The sequence below is a fragment of the Eptatretus burgeri genome, chromosome 2 (assembly GCF_056783735.1).
Source record: "Eptatretus burgeri isolate ZD-2024b chromosome 2, Ebu_testis_v1, whole genome shotgun sequence".
Classification (NCBI taxonomy): Eukaryota; Metazoa; Chordata; class Myxini; order Myxiniformes; family Myxinidae; genus Eptatretus; species Eptatretus burgeri.
In genome coordinates, this window is record NC_140962.1 from 36,882,787 (window position 1) to 36,903,917 (window position 21,131).

The 21,131-nt window shown below is 41.4% G+C and overlaps 1 long non-coding RNA gene across 2 annotated transcripts in view; it reads left to right on the forward strand.

Moving 5' to 3' along the window:
• LOC147031814 (uncharacterized) overlaps positions 1–2,090 on the forward strand; it is a 40,813-nt gene extending 38,723 nt beyond the window's left edge. For both annotated transcript variants that reach the window (XR_015051883.1, XR_015051882.1), the window contains exon 3: positions 263–2,090. This is a non-coding gene — a long non-coding RNA (uncharacterized LOC147031814). The remainder of the gene's footprint in view (positions 1–262) is intronic.
• The last annotated feature ends 19,041 nt before the right edge of the window (positions 2,091–21,131 follow it).

The window sequence follows — 21,131 nt, forward strand, 5'->3', positions numbered from 1 at the left end:
AAGAATGACAGGCGAGGACAGGGGTGCTTGTGTATCCCCCTTGCCCTCCCTAATCTCCGGCACAGCTAGCCGAGCGAACCCCCCCCCCAACCCCAGATGAACCCCACCTCATCCCTTCTCTCCTCCCACTTACACACACTCACGCATAATCGAGCCAAATCTGCAGCTTATGCCCCTAGAGAATAACAATAAAAATAACACTGTAATTGAATTTAATTCCACTCAGTTGTTGCTTCCGATTTTGCGTCTTTCCCTCTCGCAGGACACGGTGAATGCGAGCCCGTTTCCATTCACCATGGGACAGTACAGAGGCCTCATAGGTGACTCATCCATCACACGTGTGTGGATCATTCGCCGCACAGAATGCTCATCACACACAAAGTCAGCTCTTCGATCATGCAGGTATCGGCCATCCCAGGACAGCTCGTCATTCTCGCATGAGGTTCATCAGCTGCACACCACATCCCACACGAGGCTCATACAAGCAATATAAACGGCACATCAGCCACAAATAACTCATTAGTCACCGGCGGTTCGTCACCCACATGAAATAGCCGATTAGTCAAAAAAGATGGCTTCATCCTGGCCACAAGTCCATCAATTTGCATCATCCCACGTCGGTCAGTAATACAAGCTTAACTGATCATCCACGTGCGGTAATTCGCCATTCAGCGTGACATCGGCAAGGCTGAACGACTTTGGTTATCCGATCCAATGTCCCGTACTCCATCGCAGAGCGTTTGGTCCTGCCAAAGCAGTTTCTTGGCCGAGGGTCATGCTCGCCAGTTTGCCATCCCTCTCCCAGCAGTAGTTAGGGCAGGAATTTGGAATTTAGCCATGGTGCCAGTGATACGCTTCACGAAGGACACAGTGGGATCTTTAAGGTGCGCCAAGTGATGTTGGTGATGGGGACATCCAGATTAACGTCTATCCGAGGGATTGCACACACATCGATGAATCACCTTGCTTACGAAACACGGAATGACAGTTTATAGCTAGGTCGGGATTCAGACTAATTTGCTTACTTCGAGGCCATCCCATCAGCCCTAATATTTTGTACTTTTCATGAATTGCAAACTACACTCGAGTCTTCATGCCTGAAGACTCCAACTCGACCATTCAGAAACGAATCTTTAAAAAAGTAAACCCGATCAAAATATGGAAATTGTGGCTCACAAACATTCGTTCAATCATTTGAATCATTCAATCAATCCTCTCATAAGGTCGCTCGTCATTTCGAGATCAAATCTCAAATTACCTTTTCACACATTTTGAAAGCAACTTGCTGGTAAACATGAGTACAGCATAAAACTGCCATTATAATAAAATCCGACAGGATGGAGAAGAGGAAGAGCACTTACCTTTGAAACTGTCTAATCTGGGTTTGATTCCCGACCCGATTATAAACTGTGGGATTGACATTTCAAATTCACGGCATTGCAACACAAACTACAGCGTCCCTCGGATGGACGTTAAACTGGGAATGCCGTCGTTAAAGATCCCACGGTGTCTTTTGTGAAGAGTATATGAGTTATCTGTCATCTGCACACTGAACCAAATTCCAAATTCGTGCCTAAACTGCGTGTAGCAAGTGTTCTGGTCTTCTCGGATATTTCTTGACATCAAGTTACGTTGCTTGCTATCTCAGAGTATGGTTGCTGTGCGGACAGTAGCAGTTCTTACACAATCAACAAATTCACTCACACAGGTGTTCACATTACATCACGTGTGAATGACCATCTTCGGTTATGAAGGTTCAAACAATATGTTATATAACTTGAGAGTTCATAGAACACCTTTCCCCTCACAGACCTGAGAAACAAGGACATGGGTGGGCCCGACGAGCGGCAAATTTGATTGGTGATGATGATGATGTAAAATGCTGTAATATTTTGTCCAAGCACTGCGAAATGGAAGGAGGTTGAATAGTGCTCAAAAGGCGATTTGTATTCTGCAATAATGTTCAAGTGCATAATTCAGTTGAAATAAAATAAAGATTTTAGAGGTCGTAGAAAAAAAATTCTGGAAGTTTGTAGTCTTTTACACCATCTTATTAATCCCGATGGACTTGGTCCGAAACGGGGGCTTATGGATTGGGTCTCATCCGTGCGTCCACAGCCATATCTCGGACATGCATGGTCCGATTTTGTTCAAAAAGAGAAACATTAGGAGATCTGTGGAAGGGAGAGGGATGGGGCAGGGTACACAGGGTAAACAAGATGGGACACTACAGGGACTTTCAGGAAGGAAAGCAGGGAATTTGAGGGAGGTGGGTTGGATTAATGGGCGTAGAAAAGATCGTGGTTTTGGATGGGGGAACATTAGAGGTGGTGGTGAAGAGCTGTTTTGAGGACCTGGAGGGAAGAGTGGGATTTTGCTGCCCAGTAGGCAAAGTTCAGTTCCGACGAAGATGGGCAGCGATGTCGGGGTGTTCAAAATATAACATTCAATATAAATTGAATTTGTTCCTCGATCATAAACTGACGTTTGTACAGACAGACAGACAGACAGAAGTGAACCAATTGCTTCACCCTGATTTTCACTTCGCACATGCGGGATACGAAAAGCTATATTTTGTTTATCTCTCTGACAATTTTCTCCTAAACTACTCCACCAGGGATCAGAAAACCCACATCATTATAAAGGTCTCTGTCCGAGGAGTTGCGGTTGTACATTTTTTTTTTTCCCATGACGAATGACCTTAAATGATTTTTTTTTTCTTCTTTTAATCATTTAACTTACCTAACATAATCCCTCCATCACATATTGTGAGATTCTGTCATCTTGTGAGATTGTGGATTAAACGTAGTTACGTCATTATTTACTTTTTAACCTTGTTCTTCACAACGGAAAAGGGAACATGGTTAAGAATGGTGAAGAAATGGCGAGGGGATGACAGAGTGTTTGGGTGGGAGGGGATGTGCAGAGGGGACAGGGTGTTGAGGACTGTGGGTGAGGGTTGAGGACTTGGGTTAGGGAAGGGATTGAAGCCTTGGGGTTTGGAGGGGGGGTGGGAGTTGGGGACCTGAACTCATATGTTGCATTTCATGGAATTTCCACAGGTAGCTGCGAGTTTATAATAATGTGATAATACAACACTGCCTAATGATAGCATCACCTGTCAGTCTCAGGCAGCTGAGGCTAAGTCAAACATAGGTTATGCTTAGGCAAAAAAAAAAAAAATAATGTTTGGGATGCAACTCAAAACAGTTCATGGCCTCGACTCATAAGTCATATGAGATTCAGAAATCAAATGAGATTCATTTAGCAAATAAGCAAAAAAAAAAATTTTTTTGAATTGTTCTTGGGAAGATTCATCTCAAAAATGAAAGAATCACCAACTTCATAGTTTTGCTTCCCAGAAGGCAAGGTTCAGTTCCTAGGAAAACAGGCAGCGATGTCGGGGTCAGCACCCAATTGGGCCAATATCGAGACAGCTTTGAAGGAAGAGGAGGGGGTGAGGGCTTTGATGTGCTATCTTGGGGTTTGTGATTTTCATGTAGTACTTGGAAAACCACTCGGTGGTCAAATTGTAAGACCTGAACCTTGCCTACAAGGCAGTGATACCAAAAAGTTAGTGGTAATTTCCTTTGTGGGATTCAACTTTGGGTATGCTCATTAGTCCGAGACTAAGTGGCAACTCATTAACCACAGTCAGGTAGTTCATAGGTGTGCCACGGATACAACCAGCCAGCCCCGACATGTCGGTGACGTTTTGAATTCCAACAGTAGGACCTCAGATGACAGGGCACGGTTTTGCACCCAATGCATCAAGCTCAGCGCCCCGTTCCAGCGAGCAGCTGGCGAGACACCAGCCGTCCGGATACACATTAGCACTGCCGATTAATCTCGCGCTAACGCGTCCCTCCGCGGTCGTTTACCGCGGATTTACGGCAAATTTACGACGTTTACCCCTCGCACAGAAGGCGCACGTTTTACGAGTGAACGGGTCTGCAATTGAAAGTTACGCTTTTTTCATTCTCTCAAGTTCGGACACGTGTCCAACAACAGAGCACGACGCTTATCTTTGCTTTCTGGCTGCCTCCTTCATACCATGCTAAGCTCAACGAAGTCAAATCAAGGTCGAGACCCATCCTGATCATTCGTATTTTGGAAAGAAACAAGCTCAAATGAGCTAAGATCCTCGTCCTCTTAGTGATGACGTCATAAAAACGAATATGACGTCATTGTGACGTATCAGGTTTGCGATAAATTATCTGTGCTATTATGCCCGGCTTGATTCCCGCAAACAAAATTCAAACAGCTTGCCTAGTTTCGGAGATAATGGTATAGGCGATTTCCATTAGCGGCGATATTATGACGTCAACTTTTTTTTCTAGGAAGAATTTCCAAAATCGGAGATGGTTACTGCCTGCGCGTGGGCTTTCTTCATACACATGGCAAGTTTCACGAAGATCCGATGAAAACTCTGGGTTGTGAAACGAAAAAATGTCAAAAAATAGGAATGACGTCATAAAAATTGATATGACATCATAGTGATGTATCATATGTGCGGTAATTCATATCTGCTAATGCCCTGTTCGATTCCCGCAAACAGAATTCAAAAAGCTTGCCTAGTTTCGGAGATAATTTTTTAGGCCATTTCCATTAGCGGAGATATTTTGACGTCATAACTTTTTTTTCTGGGAGGAATTTTCAAAATCGGAGATGGTTACTGTCTGCGCAGGGTATTTTTACATATATATGCCAAGTTTCAGGAAGTTTCGATGAAAACTGTAGGCTGTGAAACAAAAAAGTCCACAAGAAGAAGATGAAGAACAACAACGTGAGTAAGACCTAGAGATCCTCCACGAGGATCTAAAAAAAGTTCCTTTTTGCGAAGTCATTTTTGTTCGGGACGTCGGAATTCAAGGAGATAGCTGGAGATGTGTCAACACGTTCCCGGCAATTAACGGACAAACTGGTGCGGGTCTTCACTCGAAGACTTTCGTCGCAGTGGGATGGATGGATGGATCATTGCCTGTCGATAATGAGCAGTGTTTGCGTTTGCAATTAAGATTACGCTTAAAGTGCAAGTACAAGCTGCGAGTGTGGACTGACTTCCCCCCACGACGAGTAAAACCAGGAACAGATCACTCGGAGCTGAAGCTCGTCACATTCTCGTCCCGATGGTGTGCCAAGAAACGAGTGTGGACAAAATAAGTGGAAACGCATGAAGGTCCCGCGTACCACACATCATATGCTGGCAAGAACCCAATGGAGGTTCGAGAAATCTCTGTTGGTGTATCACTGTATCTCACTATATAAAACAAGTAAAAGAGCATTCAGAGATTGCAGACCCTCACCAGGACTTGTTTTGTGTGGTGCTTGTGTAATTTTGTGTGGGGTATTTTATGTGGTGTTTGTGTACTGGTGTGTTTGGTAATTAATGAGACATACTTCGAACTGCTACCTTATAACTGCTGGCAGTGATGACCGGGTACCAAGACGTCCCACTTTGATCGGACACCTGACCCTGACGCATGACGGTTTTCATTATTCAATTAGCAAATACTAGCCATCGCTTCAATGACGGTAATACTAAAGGGGGGTGGGGGGAGGAGAAGAAAAAGAGGGGGGAAGAGGGAGAGAGGGGTGGGGAAGAGAGAGCAGGGAGAGTGAAGAGGTGGAGGGGAAAGGAGAGAGGGGAGAGGGGGAGTAAGGAGGGGGTGGGGGAAGGGAAGACAGTGTGAGGTGAGAGGAAGGGAATGCAGATGCTCGGTGGAGCATAAATTATGATTCATACCGTCTCATCAAAATGATTCTGCAGAGAATAACAGTGAAGATGGAAACAAAATAATGTCTTAAATCCATTTTCTACCGGGCATAATATAAACAGTTAAACACGGCCCGGAGACAAACTCCTATCTCGACAAGTCCAGAGACAAACTCCCGTCCAGACATAAATACTGCGGGGATGTGTCCGGAGCCAAGCTGTCCGGACACAGACACTGCCCGGACACGTCCGGAACCAAGCCTGTTGGAGACAAATATCACCAGGACACGTCCGGAGACAAACACCGTCCAGACATAACCACCATCCGGATATGTCCAGAGAGAGAGAGAGATATAGGGGAGTTAGCACAAAGAATATGTGATGCTTTATGAACAATGCACACACTCACGCACACACATACACACACACACACACACACACACACACACACACACACACACACACACACACATACACACACACACACATGCTTGGCCGATATCAGCAATTTTTCGGGGCAGGTTGGAGTCAGTGTAATTACCAACTACAGTACTAATTGTATGCAACACAGAGCCACTCGCTCAGGGCAACGTGACGGAGCACAAACCACTCACTCAGGGCGACGTGACGGAGCACGAACCACTCGCTCAGGGCGACGTGACGGAGCACGAACCACTCGCTCAGGGCGACGTGACGGAGCACGAACTACTCGCTCAGGGCGACGTGACGGAGCACGAATCACTCGCTCAGGGCGAAGTGACGGAGTACGAACCACTCGCTCAGGGCGATGTGACGGAGCACTAACCACTCGCTCAGGGTAACGTGACGGAGCACAAACCACTCACTCAGGGCGACGTGACGGAGCACGAACCACTCGCTCAGGGCGACGTGACGGAGCACGAACCACTCGCTCAGGGTGACGTGACGGAGCACGAACCACTCGCTCAGGGCAATGTGACGGAGCACGAACCACTCACTCAGGGCTACGTGATGGAGCATCAACCACTCACTCAGGGCGAAGTGATGGAGCACGTACGACTCGCTCAGCGCGACGTGATGGAGCACGAACCACTCGCTCAGGGTGATGTGACGGAACACGAACCACTCGCTCAGGGTGACGTGATGGAGCACGAACCACTCGCTCAGGGTGACGTGACGGAGCACAAACCACTCGCTCAGGGCGACGTGACGGAGCACGAACCACTCGCTCAGGGCGACGTTACGGAGCACGAACCACTCGCTCAGGGCGATGTGACGGAGCACGAACCACTCGCTCAGGGCAATGTGACGGAGCACGAACCACTCGCTCAGGGCGACGTGACGGAGCATCAACCACTCGCTCAGGGCGAAGTGATGGAGCACGTACTACTCGCTCAGCGCGACGTGACGGAGCACGAACCACTCGCTCAGGGCGACGTGACGGAACACGAACCACTCGCTCAGGGTGACGTGATGGAGCATGAACCACTCGCTCAGGGTGACGTGACGGAGCACGAACCACTCGCTCAGGGCGACGTGACGGAGTACGAACCACTCGCTCAGGATGACGTGACGGAGCACGAACCACTCACTCACGGTGATGTGACGGAGCATGAACCACTCGCTCAGGGTGACATGAGGGAGCATGAACCACTCGCACTGATTGACGTGGTGCGGCAAAAGCGTGCTCAGAGAGCAAACGATTCGCTCAGAATAACGTAGCGTGGTTCCGCTGTCGACAATGGGCGCTCGGCAAGTGGCTTAAGCACTCATGCAAGCACTTCAGTTCAATGGTTGATAAGGAATGGTTGGCCAGGCTGTTGCTGCATACCATGAAGGATCCATTTAACTTTAAATCCTGTCTTCACCACGCATGCAGAAATTAATAAAATAAAATGAATTGATGAAATGACATGACTTCTTCCATAAAATAGTTGCAGCTTCATGCAGAACAACCCTGGAGACATCGCAAAGTTCAATAGCCGGTGAAATTAACATAACAGAAAATGTGCCATTTTGCTTGCTCGTCTGTGCACGTGTCACGTGCTGCATCGGTTCGAGATCCGTGCAAACGTAATAACTTTATTTTAAAACATCCGTTTTTTTTCACCAGGTTTGCTTTGATTCCCTGAAGAACACATCGCGAAACATCAGAAAATATAGACACAAATCTGGCAGATGCTGTGGATAGGCATTCCCTCTGGGGGACAGGTCACGAGGTCTAGCAGTGAACACATTAAATCATATCGTTCAATGAAGCTGGTTCCATGAAATAAACATTGCAGAAAAACCGCAATTTTGCCCGCTCATCTGTGCATGTGTTACGTGGTACTTCAGTTCGGAGTCCGCGCAAGCGTCATAACTTGCTTTTTTAAATTGTCCGTTTTGTACCAGATTTACTTTGATTCCCTGAAGAGCTCCTCACAAAATCTCCAAAAATATAGACACAAATTGGGCAGATGCTATGGATAGGAAGTCCCTCAGGGGGACAGAGCATGAGGTCTCTCAGTGAATGCATTAAATAATGTTGCTCAATTAAGCTTGTTAATTTTGTTACGTTCCTGAAAAAATTTTGTTCACTCAATATAATTCTCCAAACAGTGGAAAACGATAAGTTTCATGCTTTGGAAATTTCACTTTTTCATGTATATGTATGGAGGAGGGAACATAGCCTTGCTTGCATAATGTAAATATGTTGGCAGAGTTATAAGACTTGTTATTTCTTGAAATAATTATCAGATCTCACAACAGATTTTGAAATTCGTCCAGACTTATTTAGCCCGGACTTAAGATAACTTATTTAGTCCGGACAATATCCGATTCTCAAAACTGAAATAATATTTCGATGACATGCTTTAATAAGTCCATCAGAGTAGATCATGGAAAATTGTATCAAATAATCCATGAAATTGCTCAAATCTCCTAATTTGCAAACTATAGTACTTACAAAAGCGATGTACACAACGATTCGTAGCTATGATGAACAGGCATTCGAGATGAGTGAGGAAAGTGATAAAAAAAACTTTATCATGAAGAAATCGTTGCGGCCTGTTCCAAGCCAAAAAAACATGGCGGCTTCAGACCCCAGTGAGGTTACCCAGGAAACGCCTTAATATTCAGAGAGCAAGGTGGCCAAGGATCGCCTGATGAAGGATGTAATTTATAGTTTATGCAAAGCTTTATAGTTTTGGAGTTATAGAGGAGACACACACACTGTCACACTCATACACACAAACACACACATTGCCTTTTATTAGTACCGATTGAAATTAGAATGGGATTAAAATTTATTAAATTCAAATCAAATGGAAGACCAAATAGTCCTGCATTAGAATATTCTGAAAGAATCCAAACAAGCAAAAAGCAAAGATGAAGTCATCAGGAGGAACCTGGATAGGATTCACATTTCAGCTGTGACTCCTCTATCCTCAAACCCCTCCAGGCACAGCCAAGTGAGCCTTATTTAAAAAAAAAACATACCACAGATCAAAAAAATTTGAATAATTCTGCCTGCTAAACCATGCATCCGATCAAGTTGAAATTTAAAACTTGTATTCCACATCAAACTAGATCATAATTGCAAAGTTTTACGTCAATTGATTAAGCGGTTCCAGAGAAAACATTATTTAATATTTTTGCATCACTCCAATATGGCTGCCAAACTATGTGACGTATCGATTATTCCTTAACAAATTGGTACACTCAAGGCGTGGGGAATATTTGTGTGAAGTTTCCCCTCGATCTGTCCAGCTGTTCTGGAGAAGAAGACATAGGTTTTAGGATAAATCCAATATGGCTGCCAAACCATGTGACCTATGACATCATATGTGTGAACCTTTTGTTCCTCATTGAGAGGTGGTCATACTTGTAAAGCTTTGCCTCAATCTGTTCAGCCACTTCAAAGAATAAGATTTTTGAAGGTTTAAAAAAAAGCAAAAACACAGTATGGTTGCCGAATCACATGACCAATGACGTCATCATTTTTTTTTTCTGTGGACCCTTTTATCCTTAAATGACCCTTAACATTTTTAATAGTGATTAGATGTAGCGTTATACATATGCAATTATGACGTCATAACGAAGGGACCTATCCATCCATCCATCCATCGGGACCATACCCTGTGCAGAGCGTTGGTGCTGCCTAAGCAGTCTCCTTGGCTATTGGGCACAATCCTGGACGGGTCACCACTCCGACACAGTATACCAGCAAGCTGGCACTCAATTTGCTGACCACGGAAGGATGACAGGCAGAGTCATCCCCACCTGGTATTAATCCAATAGCCAAGCGGGATTTGAACTCAGGATCCTTGGATCCCAAGCCCACCACCCTAAACATTAAGCCAACACCAGGAATGAAGGCACCGATGACGTCATAAAAAATCACACACATTCCCCATGAAGAGTACTTGCCATTTGCCAAGTTTCAATTTTTTCCTTGCTGCGGTTTCAGAGATACAGAGGTCCAAAGTTTTTTTCCCTTTTTCCAACATGGCTACCACACCACGTGACTTCTGATGTCATAATTATCAACAAAACATTCCACAGGAGTAGTCGCTCTCATGATGTAAATTTTGTCTCAATCCAACAAGCGGTTGTGGAGAAAAATATAACAGTTCTGTGCGGACAAACAGACAAACAAACAAAACGTACCCAAATGCAATACCCTCTCCTTCGGCGAGGGTAATAAGGCAAATGTATGTATGTCCATCATGTACTGTATGTACATCTGACAATCATAGAATTGAAAATGATTGGGCCAATCTTCACCAAATTTTGCATACATGCTCGGGGTATGCTGGGTCAGGTCATTGGCACAAAATAATTCCTCCCACTCACCCCACCCCAACCCCCCAGTGAGAATTGGGAGATGGTTTGCGATTTTCTCCTGCACACAGAGAATAGTTCAAGCAATTTAACCACTGAACCCCGCCAGATGGAGCGGGTATCGACATCTTTTTTTCGTTCCCAGCGTGATCAGATGTTACTCTGACTAAAATGATATGTGTCCGGTCCGTCCGTCTATCACACGAAGAAGAATCAAGACCTCGAGTTTTAATGTAGTGGTTCCTGTGATCGTAGACAGTACAATAAAAAAAAAATTACATTCGAAAGCTAATAATCGATTTGAACCAAAAATAAACCATTCCTTTCATGCCGTGAGGAGCAAAGGGCAGCCGAGAAAGTTTCATTTGGCTCAGGAGTGCAGTCTTGAATGGTCGACACTCCAACGCAGGATACTCAAATGCCTTATTACCCCAGAAGCTGGTACTCATTTTACCGACCTCGGAAGGATGACAGGCTGAGTCAACCCACCTGGTGTTATTTTAATGGAAGAACAGGAGCTTCAACTCAGGACCCTAACATTTGTTAAGCCAACACCAGGCTTAATAATCAACTTACTTGGAACAAAAAAATGTCCGTTTCAAAAGCCTGTCTTTCCAGATTGAATACAAGGATACAAGGAAAACAGACACAGGTGGAGGCCATTCAGCCCATCATGCCTGTGTGAACACCATACTAATTTATCAACACAAGATCCAGAGAAGAAAATGCAAAATAATTTTTATTTTAATCTATTTATTTTAAGCGTTTGTAGTTTTTGTATTTTTTTTTCTTCTTCCCGTCAGGGGAGGGGGCATGGGCTTGGTTAAAAACTCACCCATCAATGCTCAAACTACCGAAAAGTCCTGTCAACATCCCCATACCCCTCTATAACTTCCAGGTACCCATCTAATTCTAATTTAAACTTATCTACTTTTTCTGCTGCCACTAACTTTCCAGGGAGACCATTCCATGCATTAACTACTCTCTGAGTGAAGTCCCCTGCCTCACTATCGTCTTAACTCTCCTCTTCTTTACTCTCAGGCGATGACCTCTGGTCCTATCACTGTCTACTCTGGTGAATAATTCATCTGCACTTATTTTATCTCTACCTTTCATTATCTTAAACATCTCCATCATATCTCCTCGTAACCGCCTCTTTTCTAGTGTATAAAACGCTCTCCTCAGCCGCTCCTCATAGCTAAGTCGAGCTATGCCCAGAATCAATCGTGTCGCCCTGCGCTGAACCCTCTCTATAGCATCAATGTCCTTCCTGAGTTGTGGTGAGCAAAACTGCACACAATATTCCAGATGTAGCCCTCACTAAATTCCTGTGCAATGTTAACACCACCTCTTTTGATTTATAAATGATCTCCATTCGAATACAACCTAAAACCCTATTTGCTTTACGTATGGCTGCCTGGCACTGTGCTGCCGAATTACATCCCATATCTATTACCACCCCCAGATCCTTCTCCTGTGTGACACGCTCCAAAATTACCCCTTGCATCCTGTAATCTCTATTTTCATTGTTCTTTCCCATCTCCAACACCTTACACTTGCTCAGGTTACATTACATCTGCCAATCTTTTTCCCAATCTATGCAAGTATCAATACTTTCCTGAATCTGAACACCACCATATATATATATATATATATATATATATATATATATATATATATATATATATATATATATATATATATATATATATGTATATTTACATATGTATCTATATTAATATTTCGGCACGCCCCTTTCTTTGTTCCGCCATCAGATTTTTGTTACTGCATGAAATGAAACAAGATTTGGCACATATACTAATGATATTATTGTCTTCCTTAAGAGGCCCCTCAAAATTCGTTTTGATGCATTTTCACAAACTCCAACGGATTCCATTCAAATTCGGTACGATTATGGCTTTTGGTCCAACTTAGGTCATTGGCTATAAATTTTTTCCATAACACTTCCGATATTCGAAAAAAAATCGATAAATCGATATCCCTTATCGGATTTTCCATTCAAATCCACTCAAGTTTAAGGCCTACGGGGGACGCAAATTTCCACTTTGCCCCGGGCGCTGTTTACCTCTGCTACGCCAAGCTGTTAGGGTTAGGGTTAGGATTTGGGTTAGTGTTAGGGTTAGGGTTAGCTACCCTAACACTAACCCCAACCCTAACAGCTAAACCTAACCCTAACAGCTAAACCTAACCCTAACCCTAACCGCTAACCCTAACCCTAACCCTAACCGCTAACCCTAACCGCTAACCCTAACTGCTAACAGCTATTCAGGAAATTTGCAAGAAAGCCCGGGCAACGCCAGGCTTTATTGCGAGCCCGAGCAACGCCGGGCATAACTACTAGTTTATAGATATATGCATTTATGTATATATATATATATATATATATATATATATATATATATATATATATATATATATATATATATTTGTTCATCTTTCGGCTGCTCCCGTTAGGGGTCGCCACAGCGGATCATCCGTTATGATCCGCATACTGATTTGGCACAGGTTTTACGCCGGATGCCCTTCCTGATGCAACCCTGGTCGCCTCTTACGACACAGGGATCAGGATTTGGGTTTCGCCATGATTCCAGGCTGCTCTACACCCTGCCCAGTGCAGAGCTCCCGTCCTCAAGCGATCCTCCAACCCAAGCCTCCGAGTCGCCGGATTACAGGCGCACGCCACTACGCCTGGTATATATATATATATATATATATATATATATATATATATATATATATATATATATATATATATATATATATATATATATATATATATATATATATATATGTATATATATATATATGTATATATATATATATATATATATATGTATGTATTTATATACACATATGTACATATATATGTATACATATGTATACACCACCGGTCAAAAGTTTTAGAACACACCAATTTTCCCAGTTTTTACTGAAATTTAAGCAGTTCAATGTTTCAATGTACTCTGAAATGAAAGCGTAGAACAAATAAACAATTGCAGATAAAAAAGAAATCATGGAATCGTTTTGTTGAACAAAATTTAACATAAATTTTTGACTCATCAAAGTAGCCACCTTTTACAGACACAACAGCCAAACATACTCATGGCATTCTTTCTGCAATGGAAATCAAATATTGTTCGGAAAGTTCTTCCCAACACTGTTGCAGAAATTCCCACAAATGTGTTGCACTTGTAGGTTGCTTTGCTTTCACCCTTCTGTCCAGTTCATCCTAAAGCAGCTCCATAGGGTTTAAGTCTGGAGACTGTGCTGGCCATTCCATGATTTGAAGCCTACCGTCTTGTTCTTTTCTTCTAAGGTAGTTCTGACATAGCCTGGAGGTATGTTTTGGGTCGTTATCTTGCTGTAGGATGAACCCCTGACCAACAAGGCATAGACCAGAGGGTATTGCATGGCACTGCAAAATGCTGTGGAAGCCCTTTTGGTTCAGTGCCAGTCACTCTGTGCAAGTCGCTGACTCTGGATCCAGCAAAAGAGCCCCAGATCATCATGCTTCCTACTCCATGTTTGACAGTTGGTGTCACACACTGAGGAACCATCCCTTCGCCTACTCGATGGCATACAAAAACCCTGCGTGATGAACCGAAGATTTCAAATTTTGATTCATCGGTCCATCAGACCTTCTTCCAGTTTTCAGTAGTCCACTGGCGGTGCTTCATGGTCCAGGCATGCCTCTTTTTCTTATTTTTCCATCTTAGCAATGGCTTTCTTACTGCCACTCGACCTGTCAAACCTGCAGCTCGAAGTCTTCTCTTCACAGTTGAAACTGAGACTTCCTTACTTTGACCAGTGTTAAGCTGTGCTTGAAGCTGCTGTCCTGTAAGCCTCCTATCACGCAAGCTGTTGACTTTCAGAAACTTGTCTTCTGATTGTGTTGTGGCTTTGGGTCTGCCACACCTCTTCCTGTCAGTTTCCTTAGGTTTCCAAGTGCCTTTTGATGGTGTAGGAAACTGTACTCACTGACACCTTGTCTTCGTTGCAATTTTTCTAAAGGAAAGACCTACACTTTTAAGGGTTATAATGGTCTGTCTGTCTTCCTTTGTTAATTATATTTTCTCACCATTATGATAGCAATATACTACTTCCTGCAGTGCAATATTGTCCAAATAATGTTTCAGAGGGTGTAGCAATACAGTCTGTTCCAACACTGCTTTTACACAGACAGGGGGTTTGTAACTAATCAAAAAAGTTGGGACACCTGTAGGAATAGTCTGCACCAACTTTCAAGGCTTAATTTACTTCCATTGCTGCAGAACAGCTGCAGTTGCTAACCTCTTACTTGTTCCCTGAAAAGGGCCTTTTTTAACAACTCTGAAATTTACATTTTTTTCAGTTTTTGGTAAGCTAAACTTTTTTTATAGCCTCTGGCAGTTTACCGCTTAGCTTTGTACCATTTCAGGTTATTCACTGAACTTGAACTGCTTAAATTTCAGTAAAAACTGAAAAATGGGGGTGTTCTAAAACTTATGACCGGTCGTGTATATATATATATATATATATATATATATATATATATATATATATATATATATATATATATATATATATATATATATATATATATATATATATATATATATATATATATATATATATATATATATATATATGTACATACTGTTTATATATATATATATATATATATATATATATATATATATATATATATATATATATATATATATATATATATATATATATATATATATATATATATATATATATATATATATATATATATATATATATATATAATTGTTATGGATTTCAGAATCGGATCCGACTAATGCACACAAAATTCAGGTCCTCAGACAGTTATTTCCATAAATACAATTCCAGGATATACCCATCCCCTTGTCTGGTGGGATTCTAACACTTTGATGCATTGGAGAAGGGTATAGAACACATTCCCTTTCTTCTGAGATGGCCTTTTCCTCCTTGCGACACGTTCTTGCATGTGAGATAGCCATTGTCCCAACAGAGGCTCATTCTACCCCCTTTCCATCGGGACACATTTGCTTGGAGGTGGACGATTTATTTACACTTTGGACTAACAGGACATTTGATTAAGCACACCGCGGGCTTTTCCTAAATGGTTATTCTGACGGTCAAATACGGCTGTGGATAATTTACCTCACCCACATCTCTTTCATTGACGTTCGACACCCACCTCTCATCGACGTTTGACATCCACCTTTTTCCATCAACGTATGACGCCCCGTTCCGCAGCTCTATGGATGCTGGTTGGAACTTGTCCGTGTCGGGCTGAATCGGAGAGGTGATGGTTGTTGACGTTTTGTGAGCGCTTCATGGTTTCGCTCAGTAATTCTGGCAAATAGCTGCTTTCTGCCATTCGTCCAGCATCCTAAACATGGCATCATAAGCCAGGCCTATGTTGATTTGGGGTTGCATCTCGCTCTGGTAAGGAAGAAATGATAGCAAGGCTGACGGTTGGTCACATGCAGCGATGCGCCTATAGGCAAGGTGGATTTGGCTGGTCTGCTTGAGGCTCCGCCTACACTGGTCGCCTGTAAAAAGGACGAGAGGACCGCTTTCCTGACAGTTGGTGAGCTGGTGAGTTGGTAACAGCCTTACAGTCTTACAGTCCTGACCGCTGGTGACAGTTGGTGAGCTGCTCCTGATGGTGGGTGACAGTTGGACCGTTCCAGCTGGTTCTGCTCAGGACCTGCTCTTGGCGTACCTGATTATTGGTGTCCCTGGTTCCTGGAGGTGATGATGTGACGTCGATTGGCGTTCGAGCATGTTTGTGAGTGGGTGCACAGCGAGGCAGGGCGCTGGCAGCAGACCAAGGCAGGCTCACACATTTTGGGACATCTTATTTGACGCGCGACAACTTCTGCCTTGGTAAGCAAGACCGGATTTCTTTCCCCCCGAATGATCTGCTGGGTACCCTTGTCTCGTGCTTAATCGTTAAGTAAGGCATTGAGATAAGCATCTGCTCTTTGTCTGTTTTTCTATCAATGCTTGTTTAATGCTTTATTTGTTTGAGATTATTTTGATTGATTTGAATTCCTCTATCTTCACTACAAGGAAATAAAAAGTTCTTCAGTTTATTAATTTTTTTCTTTATAATAAATTCCTTGTTGACGTTTCAACCTGTTCTGTCCATGCTTGTCCTTTCCTTCCATTGATCCAGCGTTGTCCGAACCGAGATAGACTGGGAAGTAATTCCCAAACTAATTAACCTGTCACAGTCTGCATGCACCAGCAGAAACACTCGGCTACTCTACTTAATATCTAATCAAGGTATGATTGGTGTATTGCCGAGGGCACGTCCCTCGTTCAGGAAGCCACGTGATCTCTCGTTAAATGGCAAATTAGACGGTGGACACTGGAACTCGTGGTTAACTGATTGGCGTTCATGGTTGTAAAGCAACCCACTGTACCACAAAGTTAATTGTGAGCGATGGCCCCAGGTCCGGCTCTTCCGAGGAGAAACGAGGATGAACCCCCTCATAATACTCTCGGTACCTATGGCCGTAACAATGTGTATATATATATATATATATATATATATATATGTGTATATATATATATATATGTGTATATATATATATATATAAATGTATAGAAATATATGTATAGATGTATAGAAATATATATATATATATATATATATATATATATATATATATATATATATATATATATATATCTTCTTCTTTCGGCTGCTCCCGTTAGGGGTCGCCACAGCGGATCATCCGTATGATCCGCATCGTGATTTGGCACATATTTTACGCCGGATGCCCTTCCTGACGCAACCCTGGTCGCCTCTTACGACACAGGGATATGGTACACCTATTTTAACCAGGGTATACACCGGCCCAGTATACTGGTACTCATTTCGCCGACCTCGGAAGAATGACAGGCTGAGTCAACCCCCTGGTGTATTAATTCAGTGGCCCAACGGGGCTTGAACTCAGGACCTTTTGGATCCCAAGCCGCTGCCTTAACCACTGCGCCAACACCAGGATATATATATATATATATATATATATATATATATATATATATATATATATATATATATATATATATATATACATATATATATATATATATATATATATATATATATATATATATATATATATATATATATATATATATATATATATATATATATATATATATATATATATATATATATATATATATATATATATATATATATATATATATATATATATATATATATATATATATATATATATATATATATATATATATATATATATATATATATATATATATATATATATATATATATATATATATATATATATATATATATATATATATATATATATATATATATATATATATATATATATATATATATATATATATATATATATATATATATATATATATATATATATATATATATATATATATATATATATATATATATATATATATATATATATATATATATATATATATATATATATATATATATATATATATATATATATATATATATATATATATATATATATATATATATATATATATATATATATATATATATATATATATATATATATATATATATATATATATATATATATATATATATATATATATATATATATATATATATATATATATATATATATATATATATATATATATATATATATATATATATATATATATATATCCATTGTCGTGTCCAATGAGGGGGTTAACACCATCCTGAACGGATCGTCAAACAGTTTTCTTCCTGGAAAGCTAACAGCAGAGATTCTCGCCAACTATGGCACGCTGGAAAAAAGCAGCTAAGCACTTCACCAGAACGGAGGCACACAGATTTATTCTCGAACCCACAACAAATGGACAGACACAAGTAACCTTAATAAATAAGGATTTAATGACATAAATTAGATATTTATAATGGTGATAAATCAATGATAATATCAATGATAATTAGATATTATTATTAATGATTAATCAATTAATATTATTCATCAATGATAATTAGATATTATTATTAATGATTAATATTATCATAAATGATAATAATGAAACGTGAGGTGAACTAATCCTAATTTTGAGTGAGGTGCTTCCACAGAGACAGTTACAAAAACGGACATGGGGGGGAAAAACACAAAAGAAAAATCCTTCCTTTATTCTGACACTTAGCTTTGGGTCCAGAAGTGGTCTCTTATGAGCTTGGCGATCAAACCCATGTCGTCGTGCATGGGAAGCTCACAAAATGGCGTCAAGCCGCTCTCTGGGCGGGAAACATACAGAAGGCAATTCGGGCAGTGATATTCAACACCAGGACTCAGAAACCGCCGTGCAGCTTCATTTCAGGATCACACTTCCCGATGCTGCTCCTCTACAAAATGGCGCCGCCTTCTTCCCCGATGGCACAACACAAGGCTTCAATGCGCGGTCTCACATGACCCAGCCGAACAGTCAATGGCCAGCATCTTGCTCCATCATGTGAGCAAATTCACACAATGAACAATGAGATTCACGCTGCCTCTTCCGTTGTGTCGAGGGCTGCTCACCAGAGCCTCCATTTCAAGCGCATTCCTCACAGGACCTCCCTTCATGCTCCTGTTTTTGTGTCCCAACCGCCGATCTTGCCTCAATCGCCGTCTCCTCTCTCTCTTTCCTCTCTACATCACTCCCATCCATCATCCACCTCAGGGGTGTGGTCTTGAAAATGCAAAAATCATCGGAAAAGGTCACAGGGGGAAATCACATACTGGGAAAAATTAGCCTTAATCCCTGCCTAGTTAACAAAGCACCCCCCCCTCCCCCTGTGTGGTGACATGTAACACTTAAGCTCACAGTTTCCATACTTAATTTACATCGAGATGTCTCCTACACGTCCACAGGCCATGCTACTCAATACAATCCTACCTTTTTGATGAAGTTCCTCCATCTACCCCACAAACATAACAATATGATCCCTTGTAAGGAACTTCAACACAAGAGGAGACCATTTGGCCCATCAAATATGCACAATGTTTGCCAACCTCTGGGTGTTTGTGCTCTCTCATTTTGAAATGCTGAGTGTCAAGCTGTTTTCTTTTTTTTGAGGAGGTAATATTCCAAACATGCAAACACTTCATGGCATTTTCAATTCGTTTTTTGAAAATGAGTTGGAAGGAAAATAAGAATCATATCTTGAAGGCTCTAGTCTTTGAAGGAGATAAGTGTTGCTGTGATTTGTTGGGTCTATTAAATCTGGAGAAGAGGCCTGCAAAATCACGATGCTTCAAAACGGGGCACTGCTTCCATCATCACGTTGACATGAATGTGATGCTGGTTTTTTTGTGCAAATAAGAAGCAACTTTTTGGTGGCTTTATGAAAACTTTTAGCCAAAATTGCATTGGAAATAAGATAAATTTATTGTAAATCATGGGTCAAAATTTATAGATCTACCTCATCATAGAAAAATCATAATTATATTCCAAAGTTTGCAACTATTCCATATAATTGCCAGATATTTGGGGTAATGGGGATTGCTTCTTTTGGATGTAAAGGCCGAATAAAACACATGTTCATTACACCTATGGTTGTTCATTGTTTTTGATCACGTGTTCCTTACATATGCCTGGTGTTGGCTTAATGGTTCGGGTGGTGAGCTTAGCAACTTAGGGTCCTGAGTTCAAATCCGACTTAGCTGTTAAATTAATACTAGGTGGGGTTGACTCTGCCTATCATCCTTCTGAGGTTGGCAAAATGAGTACCAGTTTGCTGGGATGATTGAGCCATTTGAGTATCTTGTGTTCGAGTGATGACCTGTCCAGCTTTGTGCCCAATAGCCCAGGAGACTGCTTTGGCAGCAGTGATGATCTGCCCAGAGTGTGGTCCCAATGGATGGTTGCTTATATATGGCTAGCTCACAAAAGCAAAGTGAATATATTTCATTTTCAGCACTAAAAATATGGCTACAAAACGTTTCTTATTGGAGTGATGGTCTACCTTGAGTGATCCTGAATCTGAAATGGTGGAAAAATCCCTTGGATATTTGCATGATTCTGCTGAATCGAGTGACAAAGTGATCATCCACCCTCGTTTTTGTTCTCGTTTTAATTACCCTCGCCAAAGGAGAGGGTATTGCGTTTGGGTTTGTTATTTGGCGAAGATGTTTTTTGCCAAGTGTGTTGGTCTGTCTGTTTGTTACACGGTTTTTGGCCACAGTTTTCAAGCAATCGTTGTGAAATTTTTTCTTTGTGTAGTTGACAGGTCAAGGACAGCAACGCTTGATTTTGGTGAAGATCCAAATCTGGATCCGGATCTGAGAATATCTAAAGTGATTCTTCACCATTGAGGGAAAGGGCCACAAACTATATATAGCACAATAGTTCAAAAGGTTATGGATGGATTCTGACGAAACTTGGTGGACAAGTTGGACGTGTGACAAGGATAAACGAATTCAATTTTGGAAAAGATCCAGATCCGGATCCAGATACGAGAATTATTTAATTTTTAAGTGATTCTTCTTTACTGAGAGATGGGGCTAAAAATGATATTGCATGATATCTCAAAAAGTTGTGGACAGATTCGGATTGAACTTGGTGGACA